The sequence below is a fragment of the Gorilla gorilla genome, chromosome 11, assembly GCF_029281585.2.
Source record: "Gorilla gorilla gorilla isolate KB3781 chromosome 11, NHGRI_mGorGor1-v2.1_pri, whole genome shotgun sequence".
NCBI classification, from domain to species: domain Eukaryota; kingdom Metazoa; phylum Chordata; class Mammalia; order Primates; family Hominidae; genus Gorilla; species Gorilla gorilla.
This window is the reverse complement of record NC_073235.2, coordinates 30981657-31006590: the sequence shown is the minus strand read 5'-3', so window position 1 is coordinate 31006590 and position 24934 is coordinate 30981657. Positions and strand designations below refer to the sequence as shown.

At 43.8% G+C, this 24934-nt stretch overlaps 1 long non-coding RNA gene and 1 other non-coding gene across 2 annotated transcripts in view; both read right to left on the bottom strand.

The window, feature by feature from the left end:
- LOC109025896 (uncharacterized) overlaps positions 1 to 24934 on the bottom strand; it is a 193737-nt gene that overhangs the window by 1637 nt on the left and 167166 nt on the right. The gene's annotated exons all lie outside the window — the stretch shown is intronic.
- Positions 14367 to 14470, bottom strand: LOC115933894 (small nucleolar RNA U13). The gene has a single exon (XR_004069736.1). It is a non-coding gene; the product is annotated as a small nucleolar RNA U13 (small nucleolar RNA).

The window sequence follows — 24934 nt, the reverse complement described above, 5'->3', positions numbered from 1 at the left end:
CTAGGTGCTCAAGCAATTACCTAGTGAGTGAGCGTTTAAGCCTCGATTCAAATCTCACCTCCTCCAGGAAGCCCTCTCTGATTTACTGAGTGTCTGCTTGTTCTGTTTACCTGCTTCATTTTTTACAGTCCTGTTTCTACCTCCAAGCTGTGCATTCCTTCAGTGTCCGTAACATCCTGCTACATAGCACCAAACCCATGGGAGAGGTGCTGAGATACATGTACACAGACATGGGGTGCACATATACATACTACATAAGTGGCAGAGACATGCATTTATTGGTATCATTGCATGGATACTTTGAGGGTAAAGTTGTAGACACTCCCACACTTCTTACCAATACTCATCGTATAGCTATAATTTATTGCAGGTAATCTCATTTAATAAAACAGTTCTTGTCACATGGAAGATGCTCAGTAAATAGTTTTTGGATAAGTGAATGCAAGCCTTAAATAATGATACATAATGGTGGATGAGGGAGTTGAGATGGAAACAAAGTTTGTCTATGTCCAAGGGCAATGCTTTTATTGTAATGACTCACATGTTTTCAGGTCTAACAACTTTGCCTAAAACAGACTTCAGTAGAGCGGCCACAGGCAAATGTGCTCTGGTTAAATAGCAGTGTGAAGCAGGTGTATATCTGTGTGGAAAGTTGTTGCCACCACCCACAGAGCCACCCTGAGGTGCTCCCTGGAACCATCTGCACGTCACACTCAAATGCACGCTGCCTGGTTTGAGTCCCTCTGACTGCTTGTCTCCCCAGTGTCACCTGGTTGGCTGGATAACTGGAAGGGGCAGTGAGACCCTGATGTCTCTGGGAGAAAGAGGCCCTCAGAGGCAGTGCTCACTCACCAGCTTTGAGGCTTTCTTCAAGGAAGTCCCCCTGTGCCCCGCTCCTGGATCCCACAAGCTGAGGCTCCATGCCTCAGGGACTGAAGAGCACAGGCCCCACACAGCTCACTCCAGGAGGTTGGGAGGCCTTGGTTGTGTGACCCCAGACAATGAACCTTGGCTAGGTTGGACCTTGATGCTCCTGGCCTGCTTGTCTAGTAACACAAACTATTTCTAATTTAAATGACAATAACAAATTGGAAAAAAAATGCTTGCATGCGTTCAGTGAACTGTGACCATCATCCGTGTTACTCCTGGATCTGGTGCTGACGGAACATTATTAAGCCCTTATCTACAACACCCACACTAAGCACGTTGCTGATGGAATTAGCAGAACAGGTGTGGTATTCTATACCTTGTGCTCTTCAGAACACATGCCCTCCTTGTCTTGTCAGAGCAATAACTGAGAAAATGTTCTCTTAAAAGGAGAGAGCACTCACAAAGAAGTTGACATTCTTTCTTAAGGTAAGTTAAGAGAACACGTTTTCAGATGGAAAATTGTGTTTCCTTTTTACTCTTTTCTGTCCAGAGTCAGCGATATGGAGTAAATCCATCACCAGGAGAACACCTTTCTCTTCTAGAATTGCTGATGAATCATTAGGTAAAGCCGGGGCCACCAGCAGAGTGGCCTTCTGGCACATGGCTGGGGCTTGGGAAATGCAAATCTTCTCTTGGCTCAGCTGTGTGGTTCTTCTTTCTTCAAGAAGCCAAAGTACTGGGTGTACCCCACAGAGTCAGAACTGGGCACAGACGGGAAAGGCTGGCTGTCAGCACCTTGCTGGCCATGGTTGTGGACCCCAGAGTGAGCTGACAAAGCAGTCAGTCCAAGCATGGCTGCAGGAGCGCCAGAAGGCGCTGGGTGCTAACATTTAGGAGGCAGCATGGACAGTGGAGGGCTACAGAGGAGGCCCCACATGAGAGACAGAACAAGGGTCCACTGGCTGCCTGCATTGCCTGATGCTCCTACTATGGCGGCAGAAGGCCAGGCCCCTAGCAGGGCTGCTGCTGTGTGGATTCTGATGCCACTAATGACTCATCGTGCATCTGGGCCTCTGACTCTGGGTGCCTCTTAGGGCTGAGATAAGGATGAGGGGAGAGAACAAATGCGAAATGCCCAGGCTTACTCTCAGCACCAAGTGGTCTGTGCAGCCCAGGAGCCTGAAGGCAAGCCCTCGCAGGAGCCCAAGGGATCCAAACTGAAGCACTGTTTTCTGACATCTTGTATTTAAACCTAACATTTTGCATGAATTTATTTTCCACCACACACTTGTATGAATAAAAACAGATGACTTCCCCTCATAGTTAAGCAGAACTGACATGTACTGGTGGCTCCTGGCCCATGGCGCACACTGAGGAGGAACAACAATAATGTTAGCATGAAAGGTGATAATTGGTCCTTTTAGAAAGCTGTGGAAGTGGGCACTGGAAGACGTGTTTGCCTCAGCTGCAGATGGGTGCGACACATCAAGGGAGCCCTCCTGGCCCGTCCTGCCCTGTACCAAGTTTCACCTGATGCTCACTCTCCCACATCTTCTGCTTCAGGAAAGCCCACCACGCCTCGGTCTGGGAAGGCAGCCTATTATTCCAGCCCCATAACCTTTCCTCTTGCCACTCCATGTCCCCACCCACTCCCACCTGGACACTTACAGGACTCCAGCACTGCCTGCTCCAAGAAGCCTTCCTGGACTCCGTCAGCCCACATTGGGCTTGTTAACACTGATTATCTGAAGAATTTGGGGTATCACCTCATGACATGCTGTGCTATATTCCATCACCACCTTGCCCAAGACTCACAAGCAGCAGGTGACAGTCCAGATTCAAATCTGGGTATGCCTGGCTGAGCACCCATGGCTTCTCTGCAGACTTAGCCCCAGCTGCAGGCCCCGTCTGTCCCATCTGTTTCATCATCTCCTCACCCAGTTTCTGGGTGCTCCTGATAATGTTCTGTTTGTGAGGCTGGGCCCTGAGAAGGTACCCAGAAAGCCTTAAGCATTCATGGAAATGAGTCCACAGGCTGTGTGATCCAGCAGACAAGCTGATCGAGCATGAGAGTGGTCCACAAGAGCAGCCGTGGCACAGCCAGGCTTTAACCTCCTTGTGCTTGGGCTCGTGCTCCACTGAACCATGGAAGTCTTGTGATAGAGTAAGGACCGGGTGGTGTGGGAGGCAAGAGGAGGATGGGTACACATGTTGCCATTAGTCAGCCTTGTCTTCGCCACCAAATCGGGCCTCCTTCATGGGAGGGTCTAATGGTTTATGGTTTTTCCTACAATGTGAGTGCTCAGAAGAGAAAGACTATTCTATTATACGCACGCCCATGTCCAGCACGGTGCCTGGAGCACAGTGAATGCTCACTCCCAGTGCAGGGATGAGCGGCTGATGGGCTGGGGAGGGAGAGGGAGCCTGGGGTTCTCTTTCATCCTAGCTGGGAATCCTGACCGGCTGCTAGGCCCACTTCAGCATCTATAAAACAAGGTATGTCGCTGGTCTTTGGGCTGCTGGAAGGAATAGTGATTTCACATAAGAGAGGCACCACCCGGCCCGGATAGCAGGTCCTTCAGTTTTGTCTCAAGGTGGCTGAGGACGCCTGGGGGTGTCCCAGGAGGGATGCTGAGGCCAGGTCTAGGGCATGGAGAGAGTTGGGCAGGTGTAATATGCATGCCCTGAGTGTGCCTGTATTTGCCATTTTGTCTTTGCAAGAACTCAGAAGAGTAATAATTTGTAGTTCTTCTCATGGAAAGAGTGAAGGGAGCCCCATCGTGCCCCGTGAGGCTGCTCTGCACCTGGCTCTCCTGTTCTGTGGCCCTGCCTTCCACGATGTGAGAATAAATCATCTAGTTAACTGGCTATGGGGTGGGGTGCCAGGAGGGAAACCAGGTGGGGAGATTGGCAATGAGACAGAAATGACTCGTTTTGCCACTGGTTGTGTTGGCATTTTGTAGACACAGCCCTGGGCTCACTCACTGCATCACCTCCCACATCAGGCCATTAGGAAGGGAATTTTTTGTGTAGAGTTCAAAGTATTGATTGTCCATCTTTCTTAACATTTTAATTGCATTTCAGAGAACACTGAGCTGCAGTCAATGTGGGGCTGCCTGGTTTCCCTTTGCCCTCAGGGGAACAGACAATCTGGAGAAGCAAGAATGAAGAAAGTAGCCTTATAAATAAACCAGAAGAATTAGAGTGAGGACAGCTCTACCCAGCCCGGCTGGCAGCTGGCCACACTGCAAACCCGCTTGTGGGAAAGCTGGTTTTTGGGGTGCAAAAGGAAAGTACTAAAATCAGCTTTCTGGTGTGGAAACTCAGGCAAGTACAGGCGCATACGCTCACCTTGGCTGTTCCCAGAAGTGCCTAAGCTGCCACATGCTATCTAGCTGTGTCCTGCTGAGCTGCCTGAGCACAGGGACCATGTTCCATCGCACAGGTCATGCAGATGGCCAGCAGGTGCCAGGAACCCAAGTGGCAGAAGGTAGAGGTGAGAGAGCCCTGAGAAGCTGGCCCTTCAGGGCTCATAGGGAGCCATAGACCGTTTCTGTTCCATGGGGAGTGCGTGCGCTGGGGACTGCAGAGAGGCAGGAGACCCTCCAGGCCCTTCCTTCAATCCACACCATCAGTGCTGTCCTTGGAGTTCTGAGGCTCTGGCTGAAAGAAGATGCATCGATCCAGTTTTAAACCATAGCTAAATAAGCCTGGGGTTATAAATTAAATATAACCAAGCAAAGTGCCTCCAGAAACTGCCCCAAGCTTGGTTGTGTTTAGAAAGCTTCCCAGCTCCCTCCAGGCCATGAGGTCTCTCCAGGTTCTGACTGAGGGCTGGAGTTGCTGGCTCCATTTACTTGGTGCCTGTCATTTTCTGCTTTGTGATTTATTTTGTGCTGGCATCTTCTACAGCTATTTAACTTTTCATGAGTGTGCATGTCTCATCTTTTTGCCTATATTGCAAAATGCCTCAGGGGTTGAGACTGCACCATATGCTTCAGAATCAGCATTTGATCTCTGTTTTGAAAGGTCCTCTTCTCCCAGGGTCTCACTTTGCGGGCGAAGGACCCTGGCCTGAAAGTTCCAATGAGTCTCCTGGGCTAAAGGAGGTATGGGGCAGGGCTGGGCTGGAACTCAGCTCTCCCGAGGCTTAGGTTCCCCAGCACTGTTGCAAAGACTGAATTGCTGCTTTTCCAACTAGGTGAGAGGGGCACACCCCTCAAAGTTATCACGCACAGTGGATCATCTTTCCTTCCTTTATTAAACAAAATCATTTTCACTGATATTCACACGTGCAATAACCAGTAATGGTTTCTTGAGTCATTCTTTAGTTTAAGACAATAAATTATTTAAAAAGAAAAACTTTTAATTTCAAATATATCATTAAATTCAATAAATTATTTCATGTATGAAATAAAGTTTGCGCTTACCAAACAAAAGATATCTTGTGATCTCTGCTGCTTCACTGTGTTGGATTTTCAACATAAAGGGGAAGTCCATGTGGTCACCTGCAGCCACAGTGTTGGGATAGCTCTGGGGAAGTGTGATTCCCTTTACAACCACTGTGAGACCATTGCTTCTTTTGAGTGTACTATTAGTATATAAGAACATGAAGTACCACAGGGCTGGAGTCACAAACTGCACCTAAGCAGGATTTGAATTAAAAAAAAAAAGGTGAATAGCTGAATTGCTGTGAGTTGTGGGGCATTCCATATAACTCGGAGCTCTCTGAATCAACTTCCCTGTAGGGTATAATATTTATTAAAGAGTACGTCATGTCTTCTTTTGAGAAGTGTCTGTTCATATCCTTCGCCCACTTTTTGATGGTTTTTTTTTCTTGTAAATTTGTTTAAGCTCTTTGTAGATTCTGGATATTAGCCCTTTGTCAGATGGGTAGATTCCAAAAATTTTCTCCCATTCTGTAGGTTGCCTGTTCACTCTGATGATAGTTTCTTTTGCAGTGCAGAAGCTCTTTAATTAGATCCCATTTTTCAATTTTAGCTTTTGTTGCCATTGCTTTTGGCATTTTCATCATGAGGTCTTTGCCCATGCCTATGTTCTGAATGGCCAGCAAATATATGAAAAGAAGCTCAATTATACCTGATCATTAGAGAAATGCAAATCAAAACCATAATGAGATACCATCTCATGCCAGTCAGAATGGCGATTATTAAAGTCAGGAAACAACAGATGCTGGTGAGGCTGAGGAGAAATAGGAATGCTTTTACACTGTTGGTGGAAATGTAAATTAGTTCAACCATTGTGGAAGACAGTATGGTGATTCCTCAAGGATCTAGAACCAGAAATACCATTTGACCCTGCAATCCCATTACTGGGTATATACCCAAAGGAATATAAGTCATTCTACTATAAAGACACATGCACAGGGATGTTTATTGCAGTACCATTCACAATAGCAAAGTCGTAGAACCAACTCAAATGGCCATCAATGATAGACTGGATAAAGAAAATGTGCAGAACATGCAAGTTTGTTACATAGGTATACATGTGCCATGCAAACCACCATGGCACACGTATACCTATGTAACATGTCCCATATACACCATGGGACACTATGCAGCCATGGCTGGGTGTGGTGGCTCACACCTGTAATCCCAGCACTTTGGGAGGCAGAGGCAGGAGAATCATTTGAGGTCAGGAGTTTCAGACCAGCCTGGCCAACATGGCAAAACCTTGTGTATACTAAAAATAAAAATAAAAATAAATTAGCCAGGCGTGGTGGTGGGCACCTATAATCCCAGCTACTGGGGAGGTTGAGGCAGAAGAATCACTTGAACCCAGGAGGTGGAGGTTGCAGTGAGCCAAGATTGCACCATTGCATTCTAGCCTGGGCTACAGAGCAAGACTCCACCTCAAAAAAAGGAAAAAAAAAAAAACCAGAATACTATGCCGCCATAAAAAGCAATGAGATCATGTCCTTTGCAGGGACATGGATGAAGCTGGAAGCCATCATCCTCAGCAAACTAACACAGGAACAGAAAACCAAACACACTCATAAGTGGGAACTGAACAGTGAGAACACATGTACACAGGGAGGGGAACATCACACACAGGGGACCGTGGGGGAGTGGGAGGCAAGGGGAGGGAACTTAGAGGATGGGTCAATAGGTGCAGCAAACCACGGCACATGTACACCTATGTAACTAACAAACCTGCACGTTCTGCACATGTGTCCCAGAACTTAAAGTAAAATTAAAAACAAAAAGGATATGTGGTGAAGATCTGCTCATTTGAGACCTACATTTATATTATTAAAACTCAAGAGTAACCATGGCAATTGTTTAGAACTCAGACCAATACAAGATGTTTGTGGAGAGAAGCATGTTATTGCCAACATTCTTTAGAATGGTGGTAATAAAAACTTGTTGATAATCAACTTTTAGTAAGTTTTCATATTGTTTTAAAATCCCCTCCAGGCAATGCATCCCCTATTGCTGACCCCTGGGTGGGCTGTTCCCACCACCGCAGCCTCAGCATGGCTCTGTTGCTGCAGATGGTTTGTGATAATCGTATTTTTTCTGAAAGGTGGGACTCTAAACACCCTTCTAGTCTAGCTGTGTGCATCAGAAGGTCTCTAGTGGGTGAGAATAATGATTAGCAAAGGAGCACTTGCTATTTGGCTTTGGCCCTAATACCCTGAGTGGAATCTCAGAGAGCATGGCTGGTCCACATGGAGGCTTCCTGTATAGACCAGAGGGGCTACAGGACCTAGAATGCAGCCAGATGAATGAACCTCTCTTTCAATGAGGCTCACATGTGTGACTTTCAACTCTGCTGCCAAGGAACATGCTGGCATTGGTAAGCAGGTCAGCCTGTAGGAAAGGGAGAATCACTGAGAGGGAGATGGAGTGTCCACCCACATCTGGAGCTTCCCCCATTCCTTGTTCCCCGTCTTAGGATTCACGGGTCAGTGTAGCACACCAGGACCACCAGACCCTGCCACTGGCATTGAAGAAGGAGTTCAAATAAAGAATAGAGAGGGGAAGAGCTTAGGCAAATGACAAACCCTGCATTTTCAAAGCCATCAACAATATTACATTTGGAGGCAAATAAATTAATTGATATTTAAAATTTCAGATGATTTTAACAAGCCTGAGGCAGAATAATGCATACAGGGGCCTCCATGCCAAGTGAGCTCCACCAGCCAGGGAGAGACATTGGCTTAGAATGAGTCTTGGATGACACCTGTGGTAGTCAGCTTAGGAGGGCACCCATCCTGCAATTATGGAGGCAGTATCTTTTTTCGCAAATAAATGAGAGTGGAGATCACGTGAGCTACTCTTTTCACACAGAGAACAGATCTTGATTAATTTTTCTCATGCTGTAGGATATTGTTGGTTCCAAATGAACTGGCTCTTACTCTTTAATTCTCTGTCGAGATCATGTATAACAATTCTTTTTGATTCCTTGGTTGATTGCAAAAGTTCTTATTTTTTTAATGATCTCTTTAAAATCCGGAGAGTTGCCTGTAGCCAAGGTGATTTGAGTACCCACTTTAAGAGGACTTGCTTTGACACCTTCCATGAAGTATCATTGCAAGATCTCTCCACTGAGTCTGGAGAATACCGGGGGAGGTTTACGCAATTTAACAAGGAAATCTGCAGAAGCTGCTCTTGGCTCCTTCTGTCCCATGTTATTTTTGCCATTTCTGAGCACATAGAGTTTAACAAATTTTCACTACTGTTTGAGGCTTCTTTCCTCAGCACCTAAATATGCAACTTAGTAAGATGCTTTTGCCAAAATCCTCTTGTAACCTCAAGCTTCTTTTGTCCTTGGGCTATTATTGATAAATGTCCAACATGTAACAGAGTGCGTGGTCATGTGTGGCTGTGCTGTTCTGGTGGAAATAGTGCAGTAGCTTCCATGGTATAATACTGAGGCTTGAAAATAACAGGTCAGGGCATGCAGCCTTCACTGAGTTCCATCCACCATCCTCTTACAAGAGGTTTGACAATGAGCAAGGCATTGATTGCTTTATTTCTCCAAGGGACAGAAGAACTGGAAGAGACGGCACTCATGGCACTGACTCTTAGCCGCCACGTCCACATTACCAGAGCTGCCATGCTAGCCTGTTATCACTTGCACACATGTGAGGACACAGCATCATACGTGGTGGTACTAATTCTGCTCTGAACACAGGACTCTAGTGAGCCTCTCACCACTGCTCAGCTGGGCTCCACATAGGAGCAGCCCATGATGCCCGTAGAAGACATCACTCACCAGAGATAGTCACTCTGTATTCTAAAATCCAAAGCACCAATGAACCTCGCATGGCCTGAATGTGAGGGAGACCCAGCATGCACTGGTGACGCACGCATTGGTAAGCGTCACCCAGGCCATTTAGGCAGGTGCGAGCAGGCATTGTTGCTTTCAGCTGGGCTGTCCTAGGTGCATGTGCGTTTGCCATATTTAGCACCTAAACCATGCAAGCACACTCATGGCCCCACAAAGGATGGCTTTCATTACGGGGGCGATTGTCTCAGAGAGAGGACCAGAGGCTGGGATCAGGCCCACAAACTCAGGAGTTTGCAGCATGAAAGCGAAAGCCGACTCCAGGAAAACCTCCTCCCTCCGTCAGACCCAGTGACAGGAAGTGCTGGTCCTCTCCGTGCGTATGTCCCATGGGCATAAGATTCTGGAGGACACTAGCTTCCCTCTGGGGCTGGTGGCCAAAGTGAGTGATGTCACTGGCTGCTGGGCAGTGGGGTGACAGCATACACCAGCCTCTAAGCAGTGAGGCAAGTGTGGGCCGAAGGCCCTGGGGCAGGCAGGAAGAGCACTCACGGGGGCAGAAGTAGAGGCTAGCCGAGTCCTGGGAGGCTGGTGTGCACGGGCCTGTGGCACCACAACACAGCAGCCAGCTCCGTGCCTGGGCCACCCTGTGAAGGAAAGGGGCTGGAGAGCAGCCCCTCTGCCCGGCTTGCCTTCCTGCCTCCTGGATGGTCTCTCAAGAAGCTGAATCTTGGGTCTTGGCGCCATGGTGGGTGCTGTCAGATGTCTCTGGTCTCCTTCCTCTCAGTTCTGTTCTGTGTGTGTGGAGTGGTTCAGTGCCATTTCCCCGCCTGTGACACTCCCCGGTGACAGCAGAGATTAGATCTCCCCTGGTGCCACAGCTGCCCACAGTGTGCCTGGCTCACCTCTCAGTTTCCGCTCTGCCAGCGCGGTCCCCTGCCGCACATCAGGGGTTCCTAGCGAGTGCTAGGCTCCTTTTAGCTCTCGCAGGACCACAGAAGCCCTCCCCCTGCTGATCTGATCCTGCGTCCCCACTCCCCGGCCAACTGCCATTCCTTGAAACCCAGCTCAGTCCTCAGCCCCCGAGGAAGCTCCCTTGACTTACTTCCCAGGCACTCTGTGTGAATTTGGACTTTGACCACAGATCCTAGTTCTGTTTCCATTCACCCCACCGCTCACAGATTGCGGGATTCCTCAGGGGAAGGGCAAGGTGTGATTTGTCCACTTTTTCTAACCTTTAGCATGTTCCATTGATATTAAATGTTCTGTTTGTATTTGTGAAGGAATTTGAAGATTTTCTTTTTATTTTGACAATTTGTTTTTCCTTTGTAGATTGTGAAGTCACTAGAGAGGGATGCAAAAGTCTTTTATCGATCATAGTTCTAAAGACCAAGCAGGAAAGTGTGAAATACGCCCACTGAGGCCAGTTATAAAAGCCAGAAGCGAGCCGGAGCATCCTCCCTGGAGCTGTCAAATCCCTACTTGCCTTAGGGCTGAGTATGGTGGACTCCTCTGCAGGTATCAGGAGGTATGCGCGGGGCAGGCGGCGCCTCTATCCTGTGCTCTGTGTGCTGCTGGGCTGGCCCTGGGGTGCAGCAAACTCTCCAGGGGCCTATAAGTCAAGCCCTGGGAGACAGCTTCTCCAATTCTGAGGGATTAAGCAAGAGGATAGGGCTGCTCTATTTTTTAAAAAAATTTTTATTAACTGTGTTCCTAAGCCTGGCTTGTAGTCAGGTTCAGGCATGGAGGGCAGCTGAGGCTTGCACTGTAATTTATTGCTACTTGCCATAATCCTGGAATCGCATCCCACTACGGCCCAGGCCTGGAAGGCAGAATCTTTCCTCAGCCAAGAGCATGATGTCTGGTTGTTGTGGGGATGCCTGCCTTCCCCTTTGGCATGGGCTGGAAAGCTGCCTGCACTCCACTCTTGATGGCAAAGATGTCGAAGGAAGAAGGAGACTTTAATTGACAGTCATTTCATCTTTGGCATCAGTTACCTAATGACAGAACCCATTGCGCTCCCCTGGGGAGAGCTGTGTTTTCATCCATTAGACAAAAGACAGAGAATGTGTCTCATGCATCACTTCATTCCCTTCCATGAGCACAGGGTAAGTGACTAAGAAATGGTAACTGTATGGATAAATGAACTTAGACCAACCTCAACTATTTTTCTGGGACTCAGTACAGAGATGGATAACTTTTATAAGATACATAAGTTCAAAGTGCTTCACAAATGCCATCTGCACCATGACTAGAGGAGGTGGTATTATCCCATTTCACAGATGCAGGTGGTACAAGCATGTGACCATGCAGTGGAGTGGTGCTTTGTGTTCAAGCCAGGTCTGCCTGTGAGCTCATTTTCCTCCTCAAAGACTTGCTTATCCTCTCAGGTCCAGAGAAGAGAGTCTGCTTTGAGTGCACGCTAGCATGACACATATTCCTGAGGCTGCACATCACAGTGCATAGCGGTTTGTGGGTCCTGCTAGGTGGTGAGATATTTGAAAACGTACAGGCTCCCACAGCTCTTGGATGCTCCTGAGTCTGCTCTGATTGGGTGGAGCAGGTAGGCAAGAAGGGCTCCTGGAGATCCAGAAGGAAGTAGTTGTGATGTCTGATGCCCGGAACCATGGTCAGCAAGGGGCACTGAAGGATGGGGCAGGGGAGGAGCCTGGGTGAACACAGACATGGGTGTCTGAGATGGTCACCAGGAACGTTCCTGTCTAGTTCCCAAGAACATGAACCCAGCAGGGAGAGGAAGGAGACTGAGCATCTCCTGCAGCCAGCATCACTCTCAGGGATGAACTCTGGTGCAGTTTGGAGAAAAGCCACACCATCAGCTGGCCCTCCCGAGGGAGTGTTGCAAGTCCTGGGCTTGCAGTGGTGGCCTGAACTCAGGAGAGCTTCACTTTTCACCTGGGGAAGGAGTCATGTTGGAACTAATCATAAAAATGATTATGGAATTTGAGACATAAACCCATGTAGCAAAATGTTTCAGTGGGCAAGTTGGAACTAGAAGCATTACTCTTGGTCTCTTACTGTTAATCACAATGTGATTTGTTTGTTCAATATGGGTACAGAGTATTTCTCCTATTTGTATAGTCCTGTTCTAGGCAAAGAAAAAAAAAAAGAAAAGAAAAGTCATTAATGGAATGTTCCTGTGAACACAAGACATTTTGCAGTATTCTTGCCAGTGGTCCCCCAATCCTTCTTGATCAGTGTTACTACCATTTGACAGTCAAGAAATATAAGCCTTAACATGGTTGAGTATCTTGCCCAGTTGTCACAGAAGAGAGCAGTTAGAGTACAGTCACATGCAAGTCTTTCTAAAACTTTAGCTCTAAATCTGTTTGCAATTTAAGAAAGAAAATGGCTGGGTGCAGTGGCTAACATCTGTAATCCCAGCACCTTGGGAGGCCGAGGTGGGTGGATCACGAGGTCAAGAGATCAAGAGCAGCCTGGCCAACACAGTGAAACCCCGTCTCTGCTAAAACTACAAAAATTAGCCAGGCGTGGTGGTGCGCACCTGTAATCCCAGCTACTTGGGAGGCTGAGGCAGGAGAATCTCTTGAACCCAGGAGGCGGAGGTTGCAGTGAGCTGAGATCATGCCACTGCATTCCAGCCTGGTGACAGAGTGAGACTCCATCCAGAAAGAAAAGAAAAGAAAAGAAAAGAAAAGAAAAGAAAAAACAAGAAAAGGAACAGAAAACCTTCAACAGGCTTACATTCTGACTGAGGGATGAAAATGAGTGCCTAAGACATGATGGCACAATAAGAAGAATAAGACACCGAAGAGCTGGCAAGTTACCCAGCGATGAGTTTGAGCTCAGTGCAACTCTCCATGGCATCTGGGCGACCAGCACGGTGGAGGGAGGGCAGAGCATCCATGCACCTGCCTAAGGAGCAGCTTGTCTGCCTTCAGACACCTCACAGGGACAGATAGGAAACAGCTCTCTGAAGCCTGTCCCCTGTCAACAGTGGGCTGGGCCAAGGCAGGGCTACCTGGGAGGTGTGCTGAGGCCTGGGGTAGGCCCTAGGGCCAGGGTGTACGGACCAAAGGCTGTAACAAATGGAGACAGCAGGTAGACCTAGAAATCACGTGGGCCAAAGAGGCTCCCAGGAAGTCACAATGGTACGTCTATCTGTGGAAGGACCGAGCATACATGGAGAAGCCCAGATGGGAGGCAAGGAGTGGATAAAGGCATCGGAGGGAGGTCTGGGAAAGTCCCGGAGAATTGTTGAGAATACTTATAGAAGGTGCACACAGGCAGTGAGCAGGCTTGCTCAGGAAGGGCTCACAGGTGTTGAAGCTGTGGCCGTTTAGGACTTGGCAGACTAGGCAGGCATGAACTTATGTCATATGCAAAACAGTGGGGACTTTGGCAGCTTTAGAGCAAGCCCTGTGCAGGCACTGCTGGGGCTTCAGCCTCCAGACAGATGAGCTTCCTGGAGGAGCGTGCTGCAATTCCATAGGTGCTACCTAACAGAGCACAGCACCAGGGAAGGCAGCCTCCGCATGGAAACCACCCCGGCAAAAATGCCTGCAAGCGAGGCCTCATTTGCATTCTTCTTTTAAAAACAGCAACACTGTGAGGCCAAGGTGGGTGGATCACCTGAGGTCAGGAGTTTGAGACCAGCCTGACCAACATGGCAAAACCCCGTCTCTATTAAAAATACAAAATTAGCTGGGCATGGTAGTGTGTTCTTGTAATCCCAGCTACTCAGGAGGCTGAGGCAGGAGAATCACTTGAATCCACGAGGAGGAGGTTGCAGTGAGCTGAGATCGTGCCATTGCACTCCAGCCTGGGCAACAAGAGTGATCTCAAAACAAAACAAAACAAAACACAGTGGTGTATTTTGCTGTAGTTTTGTTTTACTATTATCTCTATGTAAGAGGTTATCTTACACAGTTATCGCTATGGTAATATTTAAAGAAATAAACCTAAGGTCCTCCAGGATCAAGATAGTATCCTAAGTGAGAATATGTAAGCAATTTCCTCTACCAATTCCTGCAGTTATTTCCCACTGAAATAACTCAACTAGTAGAAAAGGCAAAATTATATCTCACAGTGAGTAACCATAAAAAATTGAACACTGACCTACAAAGCATCTGACAGATTTCATCTCAACTCTCAGTATGAATGAACCAGGTATCTCTATGTGAATGTTTGCAAAGAGCAAGATCACAGAATGGAAAGGCTACAAATCCCAAAGAGCAGTACCAGTGTGAACACTTCTTTTTAAATGTCAGACCGGTAATGTACTGACATTGGAACAAGATCTGAGAGAGGCACGTCTCACACTTGAGTATGAAAACCCAATCATCACATTCATAAACCACAAAAACATCCAGCGTGAACTATTTTTTTTTTTTTTTTTTTTTGGAGACGGAGTTTCACTCTTGTCGCCCAGGCTGGAGTGCGATGGCACGATCTCACCTCACTGCAACCTCTGCCTCCCGGGTTCAAGTGATTCTCCTGCCTCGGCCTCCCGAGTAGTTGGGATTACAGATCAAGTGATTCTCCTGTCTCGGCCTCCCGAGTAGTTGGGATTACAGACATGCGCCACCATGCCCAGCTAATTTTTGCATTATTAGTAGAGACAGGGTTTTGCCATGTTGGCCAGGCTGGGCTTGAACTTCTTGGCTTCCCAAGGTGCTGGGGTTAGAGGCGTGAGTCACCAGGCCCACCCCAGTGTGACCATTTAAAGCAAATGGATTCCTACCATTAAATAAAGATACCATGGGGAGGAGAAAAGAAGAGTAAAAAGAGAGAAAAAATGACTTCAGCAATAATAACCACAACCCCAAATCACGTGTTTTGAGAGAGGAAAAGGTGGAGGGACACGGTAGAACAGCCACAGGCTGCTGCAGAAAGCAGTCATCTCAAGAAGGGGCAAGTATACAAAAGGTGTGGTGACTGAAGTCAATGGCACAGTGAAGAGTGAAAAAAACAAAAAGTATTGAATTAGTTCAACGGAATCTCTTGAAGCTCAGATGAAAGTGATAAACAGAGGAAAAATATGAATGACAGGGAGACTCCCAAGAGTCCTAATACACGGACATTAGAAATTCCATAGGAACAGAACTGAACAGATGGAGGAAGGCTAGAAATAACTGTTTCTCTGAACTAACGGCCTGAGTTTTCTGACTGAATGAGCTCACTAAATGTTGATTAAAGTAACTGAAGAAAATACTGAAAACTGGGCAGCACCTTCTGACATTTCTCAATTTCATCTACACAGAAAAATGTTTTTAACCAGCTAAAAAAGAGACAACATTGTTTTTTTTTAAAAAGCATCAAACAGAGAAAATGACTTTCTCAACTAAAATACTGAAAATTAGAAAACATGGAATAATATTTACAGAGTTCTGAAAATTATTAAGGCTCTAGAATACTTCACTCTTCATTACATGTAAAGAAACAAGATAATTCCGACGCAAAGTCTCAGAAAAAAACTTCCTAGCATTTGTCTGTCCTCTCTGGGCTGGGGTCATAAATGCTCTAGAAAAGCCTGCTGCAAATAGAAACTGATATAGAATAGCTCAAGGCAGTGAAAGGTGTGGTATGGAACACAGTTTGCCAAAATAGGGCATTCCTACCACTGGGAAATAGAGGAGAATTTTAAATTATATACAAATGAATATTTGTATTTTTATAGCAATGTATTTTTCCATGAATTCAAAAAGCTGGCCAGGAGTGGTGGCACACACTTGTAATCTCAGCACTTTGGGAGGCCAAGGCGGGTGGATCACTTGAGGTCAGGAGTTGGAGACCAGCCTGGCCAACATGATGAAACCCCATCTCTATTAAAAATACATTAAAAAAATTAGCTGGGCGCAGTGGCAGGGGCCTGTAATCCCAGCTACCGGGGAGGGTGAGGCAGGAGAAGCACTTGAACACAGGAGGCGGAGGTTGCAGGGAGCCAAGATTGCACCACTGCACTCCAGCCTGGGTGACAGAGGGAGACTCCATCTCAAAATAAATAAATAAATAAATAAAAATAAATTGTAAGGAGCAGTATTCCACAAGGACACGTTTATGTGGAAAACTAAAGTGTGAAAGTCACGAGCATTAAGTAAATAACATTGAATAACAAAACCAGCAAGAGTTAAAGTAATGTTAAATGACTGGTTTTAATGTTTTTGTGAGACTTCATGCAAATACTAGGAAATAATTCTCTAAGTGTTGATTCGGGTCTTGGATGCATAAAACGATTCATGTTAGTAGATTAATACACAAAGGGATTATTAAGGGATAAGCTCATAGAATTCTTGGGAGGCTTGAAGAAACAGCATGTAGGCTAAGCCTCCAGGAGCAACAAACATCCTACACCACACGGTAAGCCAGGTCGCCACAGGAGCTGCTGCCCCCGCCATGATCAGAAACTCTGGTCCTATGTAATGACCTCCCTGTAGGCATTGGCTCAAGAACCATGAAGGTCCAGTGCTTCCCTCTATCCCCAAGTAAACTCCTGTCCATGCAAAAGTCTTACATGGGTTCAGAAAATAGGCAGAACCTAAATCACATGTCTTCTTCCTGGGAAGCTGAAAAAATAATTTTTTGAATTTGTATTGGAAAAGTGTAGCTAGCCCTGGAGGCAAATACAGGAATGTTCACAAGGGTGCTCCTAAGATTCAGGGTGGTTGAAATGACAGATAATCATGACAAAAGACATCATGCATTCCAGTGAGTTGATAAATTAGAACTAAACTGCCGTAGTAATACAAGAGAATCTGGTAAGTCAATGGAATTTGGGGAACAAAAGGCTCTGGAGTTCCTATATTAGGAATGAGTCCATGTAAAGTAGCCATTTTTGATGTTTACTTAGGATAAAGTGTGCTAATATTTTTAATGTGTGAATGGCGATCATTAAAAAGTCAGGAAACAACAGGTGCTGGAGAGGATGTGGAGAAATAGGAACACTTTTACAATTGGTGGGACTGTAAACTGGTTCAACCATTGTGGAAGACAGTGTGGTGATTCCTCAAGGATCTAGAAGTAGAAACACCATTTGACCCAGCCATCCCATTACTGGGTATATACCCAAAGGATTATAAATCATGCTGCTATAAAGACACATACACACGTATGTTTATTGCGGCACTATTCACAATAGCAGAGACTTGGAACCAACACAAATGTCCTTCAAAGATTGACTGGATTAAGAAAATGTGGCACATATACACCATGGAATACTATGCAGCCATAAAAAAGGATGAGTTCATGTCCTTTGTAGGGACATGGATGAAGCTGGAAACCATCATTCTCAGCAAACTATCGCAGGGACAAAAAACCAAACACTGCATGTTCTCACTCATAGCTGGGAATTGAACAATGAGAACACTTGGACACAGGGTGGGGAACATCACACACTGGGGCCTGTCGTGGGGTGGGGGATGGGGGGAGGGATAGCATTAGGAGATACACCTAATGCAAATGACAAGTTAATGGGTGCAGCACACCAACATGGCACATGTATACATATGTAACAAACCTGCACGTTGTGCACATGTACCCTAGAACTTAAAGTATAATTAAAAAATAATAATAAAAATAAACTCTGGAGAGTAAAAAAAAAGACCAAATGTCTTAAATTTCTTTAACTCACGTGCTGTTGATTGTTTATTGCATTGCTGATAAAATTTAAACAGCTTTTCATGAACAAAAAATACATGTCAAGTAAGAAGAAAGGACATGTTAACCACCAAGGTTTACATCAACAGCGATAAGCCATGTTGATAGTATGTTCCCTTGATAGGACCTGATGAAGATGTCACTTTACCTCTGTGGTCTTTCTCCCTAAAACCCACAACCACAATATAGTCATGAGAAACACACCGGACAAAATCAAATTGAGGAACATTCTAACCAGTACCCCTGCTACTTGTCAAGGCCACAAAAAGCAAGAAAAGTCAGCAACTCTCACTTATCAGGAGCGCCTATGGAGACTTGATATCTAAAGGGAATGTTGTGCCCCTGAAGAGATCTTAGCACAGATAGGGGGCATCAGGTTACAAGTAAGAGGATCTGAGTAAAGGGTGGGCTGTAGTTAATAATAATGTACCAATATTGGGCCATTAGCTTTAAGAAATGTCTCACACTTAGGTAGGATGTTAATAAAATGGGACACTAAACATGGAATATATATATATATATATACACACACACATATATATACACATATATATACACATGCCTAGATATATATCTAGATATGTATATATGTACATAGAGAGAGAGAGAGAAAGAGAGAAAGAGAAACAGAGAAAGAACTCTCTGTACTACACCTTTACCATTTTTTTCTGGAAATTTAAAATTATTCTGAAATAAACACTTTATTAGCAATAAGCACTCAACTATTAATGAAAGTACATACACATAACAAACAGAACATAATGAATTGCAGGTGCTATGAAGCAAAGTAAGGCTAGAGCGAGTGAGAAGGCAGGCATGCTCTTTTAGACGAGGTGGTCGGGGAGACCTCTGCTCTGGTGACATGTGAGTAGAGAGTGGATGGAGTGGAAGCAAGCCCTATGTCTACTGAAGGAAAAGCACTCAGAGAGAGGAAAAAGCAAGTGCAAAGATGCTGAGACAGAAATGTGCTTGGCAAGCTTGAAGAATAGCAAGACCAGCGTGGCTGGTAACTGACGAGAGGTAAGTGGGAAAGGGATATACGTGGGTTGTAAGTCTCAATGAGGCTTTGACGCCTCATCCTGAGTGCAATGAGGACCATTAATGTGATAGGCTTAAATTTTAAAAGACTTGTTTTGGCTTATTTGACAGAACAGGCTATATTTGGGCAAGAGTGGGTTCACAGATACTAAGGAGAAGGCTATTTTATTTGTCAGGTTGAGAAAGGTGAGGGTCGTGTAGACCAGAGTGGTCATGGAGAAGCAGTCAGATTTCTGATATAGTGTAAGGCCAGAGTTTTAGCTTCAACTGACTTACAGAGAAAAAGCAAAAGGTAGGCAGTAAAATTCTCCACTAGTGGCCTCAGTGAGGAACAGTGAAAGGAGGGAGGTAGCAAGTGCAGGAAATGAGACAGGAGCGAGCACGGATAGAACTTACTTCCAAGGGCCTAGGAAGTCTCAGAAAGGATGGAGACATAGTGCTCTGAAGAAAACAACAATTGTGGAACAAGGTTACCAACTGCACCTTTATGCTGTGTGGACGTTATATGAGCTGTAGGAGAGAACAATTCCAGCACTTCATAGGGCAATAGAGATACATGTGTTCAGAGAAAAGCTAAGTTTTGTTTAGAACAAGTGAGTGAAGGGAATTTTCAAAGAAGAGATTTACCATATAGATTATTTTGCCGATGAGGGTTTGCAATCTCCGGAGCAGAGTGGAAGGACTTGGGTGATGAAGGCTTGTTGAGAGATTGAGTAGGATTAAGTAAAAGAGAAAACTCAGTGAGAGTCTGCATGAGGAGTGCCTTGGGCTTCTTGTTACGACAACCTAAAGAGGGGTATACAGCATGATGTAATTATTCCTAATGGTCTGCTAGGAGCAAGAGAAAAATCAGTTCCAATTATCTCTCTTTTCTGGGACTGGTCACTTAGGCTCTTTATAGTGGTGAGGCATAATTGAATTATATGTCCTTCAGAATTAAATAGCATCCCTTGCAAGTTGCCTGGAAACTTTTGACAGATGAATGTCCATTCCTCGAGTCCTAGACAGTCATTTATAATAATGAAAAAAGTGGTCACACCAATCTGCTAGCTATGAAATTTCAGCTGCCTATTCCATGAGATCTGGCAATGGCCACTGACTATAATGATAATGTAATTCTCATCTTTGTTACTTTCTACATGTCTCTTTTTCCTTAATCTGATTTAAAAATGCCCTTGGTTTGCAGAAGTTTGCCTGACTTTTCCTTGTTCTTCGCGGAAGACAGAAGTCTTTCATGTGTACTCTTACATCAGAAAGAATGGATCCTTGGTTAGGTCCTAGGGACAGGGGAATTTTCTGTTCCTCCCCCCGTAATTTAAGGTTTTTATTTTGCAAGAGGAAAGGTAAAGGGAGCAGTCAGTGCTCCCTGCCCATCTCAGAGCAGCAGCCAGTGCCTTCCTGCCAGTCCACTAAGTGGGGCTCACTATGTCTGCTTCCCAGATCTCTGTACTTCTGGAGATTCAATGAAAGAAGCTTGCCAGTGATTGAAAGCTTGCTTGCTGACTGAGATCTTGATCATTTCAAATGATCTGTTCATGCATAGTTGATCTTCAAAAGATGTGTAAAGTTTGGGGGATGACCTTTTCTTATCCATTTTTGTGGTTGCTTACTTTTCCTCCTTTGCCAAAAATGAAAGAATTCTGTTTATTCTTGGAGGGACTTTTTATTCTGTGGAATTTAGTTCACTTGGTTGTCTTCATCTTCAGCTCTTATATCAGTTTAAGAAAAGTTATGACTGTATAGATTATCCAGCTTTATCATGTTTTTAAGTGTGGGTGGTATTATCTTGCATTTTTATACTTTTTTTTTTTTTGAGACAGAGTCTTGCTCTGTTGCCAGGCTGGAGTGCAGTGGCATGATCTTGGCTCACTGCAACTTCCGCCTCCCAGGTTTAAGCGATTCTCCTGCCTCAGCCCCTCAAGCAGCTGGGACTACAGGCACACACCACCACGCCTGGCTAATTTTTGTATTTTTAGTAGAGACAGGGTTTCACCATGTTGGCCAGGCTGGTCTCGATCTCTTGACCTCGTGATCCGCCCGCCTCAGCCTCCCAAAGTGCTGGGATTATAGGCATGAGCCACAGCGCCAGCAGAAGTAGGAACTTCTTAACTAAAATTTAGAGGATATCAAAAATACATGGAAAATACAAAGAGAAGGTGAAAACATAGGTCATACAATGTAGAGGTATAAAGTTATTAAAGTCCATTAGGAGGGGCAAATAAGAATGTAGAAGACACAATATTTGAAGACTGTGGCTAATAATATTTTCAAAACAAAGAAAAGGTAACAAGCCAAAAATTCAAAGTGCATACACTCTAAACAGAATAAATAAAAAGAACACAAACCTACTAAAAAGGAAAAGCTTAAAAGTTGTTGGGGGGGTGCATGTTATCTTCAAAAAAGCAACAGTTACACTGTCAGTTGACTTCTCAAAAATAAAAGAATTAAAAAGACAGTGGAATGACATCTTCAAAGTGCTTAAATAAAAGTTTTCCTATAATGCAAGTGTTTAACTAAAAAGTTCTCCTTGAAGACTGAGGAAAAATACCCTCAAAAACCAAAGATGAGCTTACCTTCCAGTTGAGGTAAGCTAAAGATAACAGCAGATTTTAAAACTATTTCCAAATTGACTTTTCAAACAAACACAGTGATGTCAGTAAAAACAGTGGACTAAGACCTCCAAAACTTCACACTACATAAAAGAAATTTCTAAAATGGCAAAAACTGTCCAAATTAACTTACGCAGAACTTCAGAAAATTGCCTGTGGCTTCCTGCGGAGTGTTTATAAATTAAGAAAAACAGCTAAATCTTGATAAGAACAGCAAGCAAGCTTTGTGGCATTTAACTTTCCCAGGTTGCATCTCTTGCTCTCCATCCTAGAGATACCATTGAAAAATAACAGCCCACATTACTATGAAAGCTTCACAATGCCTGAAGGAGCAGTATTATGTTGTAACTTCTTCAAAATCACATCCCTAAATAATTCTCATTATGGCACCTGTCTGATGGTTTCCACAAAAACCTGACCTACAAAGGTAACTCAGAGCTCACCCAGTATAAACAGCCATCTCCTTGGTGCACACTTCTGTTAAAGCAAGTTACAGGTAAGTGTTTTAAGTTGTTGGTTGCCAGAGGTGATGAATGAGAGTTGAGGAAAGCAATAGGCTAACTAAAATTCCTAAAATGAAAAAGCTGAAAGATGGACCATCCACAGGGGCATAGAAAAGCTCTGACATGACAGACTTTTGAGACTCTATTAGGTCTCAGAAATGGCTAGGGCTGTGTTCAAGCTCAGGAAATACCTGAGAATGCCCCAGACTCATGATTCTAGCTGACTTGTAGACTCTGCATGGGCAGGAAGTGAAGGCTAAGGTGCTTTGCTGAGTGTTTAGTATACACACAGAATCCCTAGGCAAATACTTGGAGATGTATTGGTTTCATGCATTTAAGGAGACCTCTGTCTAATCATTAGCCGACCACTAAGCTAATCGAGTAAAGGTTTCAGTGGCCACACTTTATAAAAAACAACAGACTTTAAAGAATTAGTTCAGAAAAATCACCAAACAAGCAAACCACTATGACTACAATAAGCAACATCACAACAAACCCTGTGGAGAGGGGGGAGATCTTATTTCTAGAATCGCTGCATGAAACTTTCCAGTATTCAATAGCAACCAAATACATGAGACATGCAAAGAAAAAGAGAGTGTAACCCAGAGCTTAGGAAAAAAACAAGGAATAGAAATGGTCTCTGAGGAATCCCAGACACTGTTTTTCTTAGACAAAGATGTTAAATTAGCTATTTAAAATATGTTCAAAGTGCTAAGTAAAACCATGTCTAAAGAACTATAGGAAAGTATGAGAGTTATGTCTTACCAAATAGGGAATATCAATAAACAGATAGACGTCATGCAATGTAGGTTCTGGAATTGAAAGTGTAATAGCAGGCCTTCTTTATAAGAAATACTACAGGGAGTCTTTCAGGCTCAGATAAAAGATACAAGAGAGTATCTTAAATTCACATTAAGAAATAAAGGTGCCGAGTAAAGATAACTACATAGATAAATATAAAAGTATTAATACAGTTTTAGATCAGATGATTCGAAAGATAATGACACAAAGTAATATAATTGGTTTCTGTTGATGGACCCACAGTATATAAAATGTAATTTGTAACAATAACAGCATATATGTAGGAGCAAAGTTTTGTATACTACTGAAATTCATTTGTAACTAATCTAAATTAGAATTTTATAAATTAATAATTAATTATACAAATGGCCAATGAACGCATGAAAAGATTATCAACTTCATTAGTCATTAGAGAAATGAAAATAAAAACCATAATGAGATTGCATTTCATTACTACTAGGATAGCTATATTTAGTTATAGTATAGCTATTATATAGTTACTCTATAACTCTTTTCTTTGGGCTTATAATCAAGAGAACTTAAAAAATATGTTCACATAGAAACTTGCACATGGTAGCATTATTTATTATAGCCAAAATGAAAATAGCTCAAATGTCCATCAACTGATGAATGACAAACAAAATATGATATATCCATACAATGGAATATTATTCAGTCATCGAACAACGGAGTGCTGATGCATGTGACAACACAGATTAACTTTGAAAATGTTATACTAACTTTAAAAAGCCAGCCACAGTGGCTGCATAATGTATAATTTCATTCACATGAAATTTCCATAGTAGGTAAGTTTATAGAGACAGAATATGGATGAGTGGTGACAAACCATCTATAATGGCAGAACTCAGGCAGGTTTCATGGAGAATACACAACTGTGTGGAGATAAGATAATGATGTCTTTTGCTGCTGCCAAAAGACCCAGAAATCACTATCAAATGTCCCCATAGGAAGGAGAGGAGCCTACTTTGAGTAGATACTGCTCTGAGAGCAACCAGCATAAACTTTAATTTATAAGTGAGTTTTTTTAAAGGCCGTCCTAACTCCCAGAAACTTCAAAAATGTGTTCTAAGAATTCAAAACTCCTTGTTAAGAAAAATAGATATAAAATGCAAATGTAGCCAGATACAAATTATAGAGTAAGTAAAAAAGAAGGTTCTGATTCAGGGTTAAAAAGTCTGTGGGACTCAGATCTCAGAGCTATGGAGGTGACCCCACAGAGAGGCAACTTTGATAATAGCAGCAGAGAGAATTCTTAAGTGTCAAGCTAGGAAAACCACACCTCCGATCTATGCTGGAACTTCCATCTAAAGGTACAGAACACCACCTCATTTTCCATAAGCCACCATGAGGTGAATGAACTCCATACAATGATATTAGGTGATATTAGGAGACAAATGATGAAAAAACATAAAAATTAATAGCTGAATTATATCCTGACAGATAATAAAGGCATATAATAAAATTATGGCTTAGAATATATATATATATATACTATAGTTTAATATTAAAAAATACAAAATTAAGAAAATATAAAGTCCATGAAAAATATCAAAAGTAAAAAATAGAAAATCTCAGAATTTAAATAATAAAAAAGTGGATAATATGAAAAAGAGAAGACAGTGCCTAAAATGTGAAAAAAATCATTTCAGAAATGAATAAATTATATGGAAAAATAAATAGGTAACACAGAAAGTACAGTAAAGGAAAACAGAAATAAAAGACGGACAACAAAAACTAAAGAAATTTAAAAATGAGAGAAATAAGAAAATGTGGCACATATACACCACGGAATACTATGCAGCCATAAAAAATGATGAATTCATGTCCTTTGTAGGGACATGGATGAAATTGGAAATCATCATTCTCAGTAAACTATCGCAAGAACAAAAACCAAACACCACATATTCTCACTCATAGGTGGGAATTGAACAATGAGAACACATGGACACAGGAAGGGGAACATCACACTCTGGGGACTGTTGTGGGGTGGGGAGAGGGGGGAGAGATAGCATTGGGAGATATACCTAATGCTAGATGCGAGTTAGTGGGTGCAGCACACCAGCATGGCACACGTATACATATGTAACTAACCTGCACAATGTGCACATGTACCCTAAAACTTAAGGTATAATAATAATAAATAAATAAATAAATAAATAATAAATGTAGAAGACAAAAAGGGAAAAATATTATATTCTCAAAGGA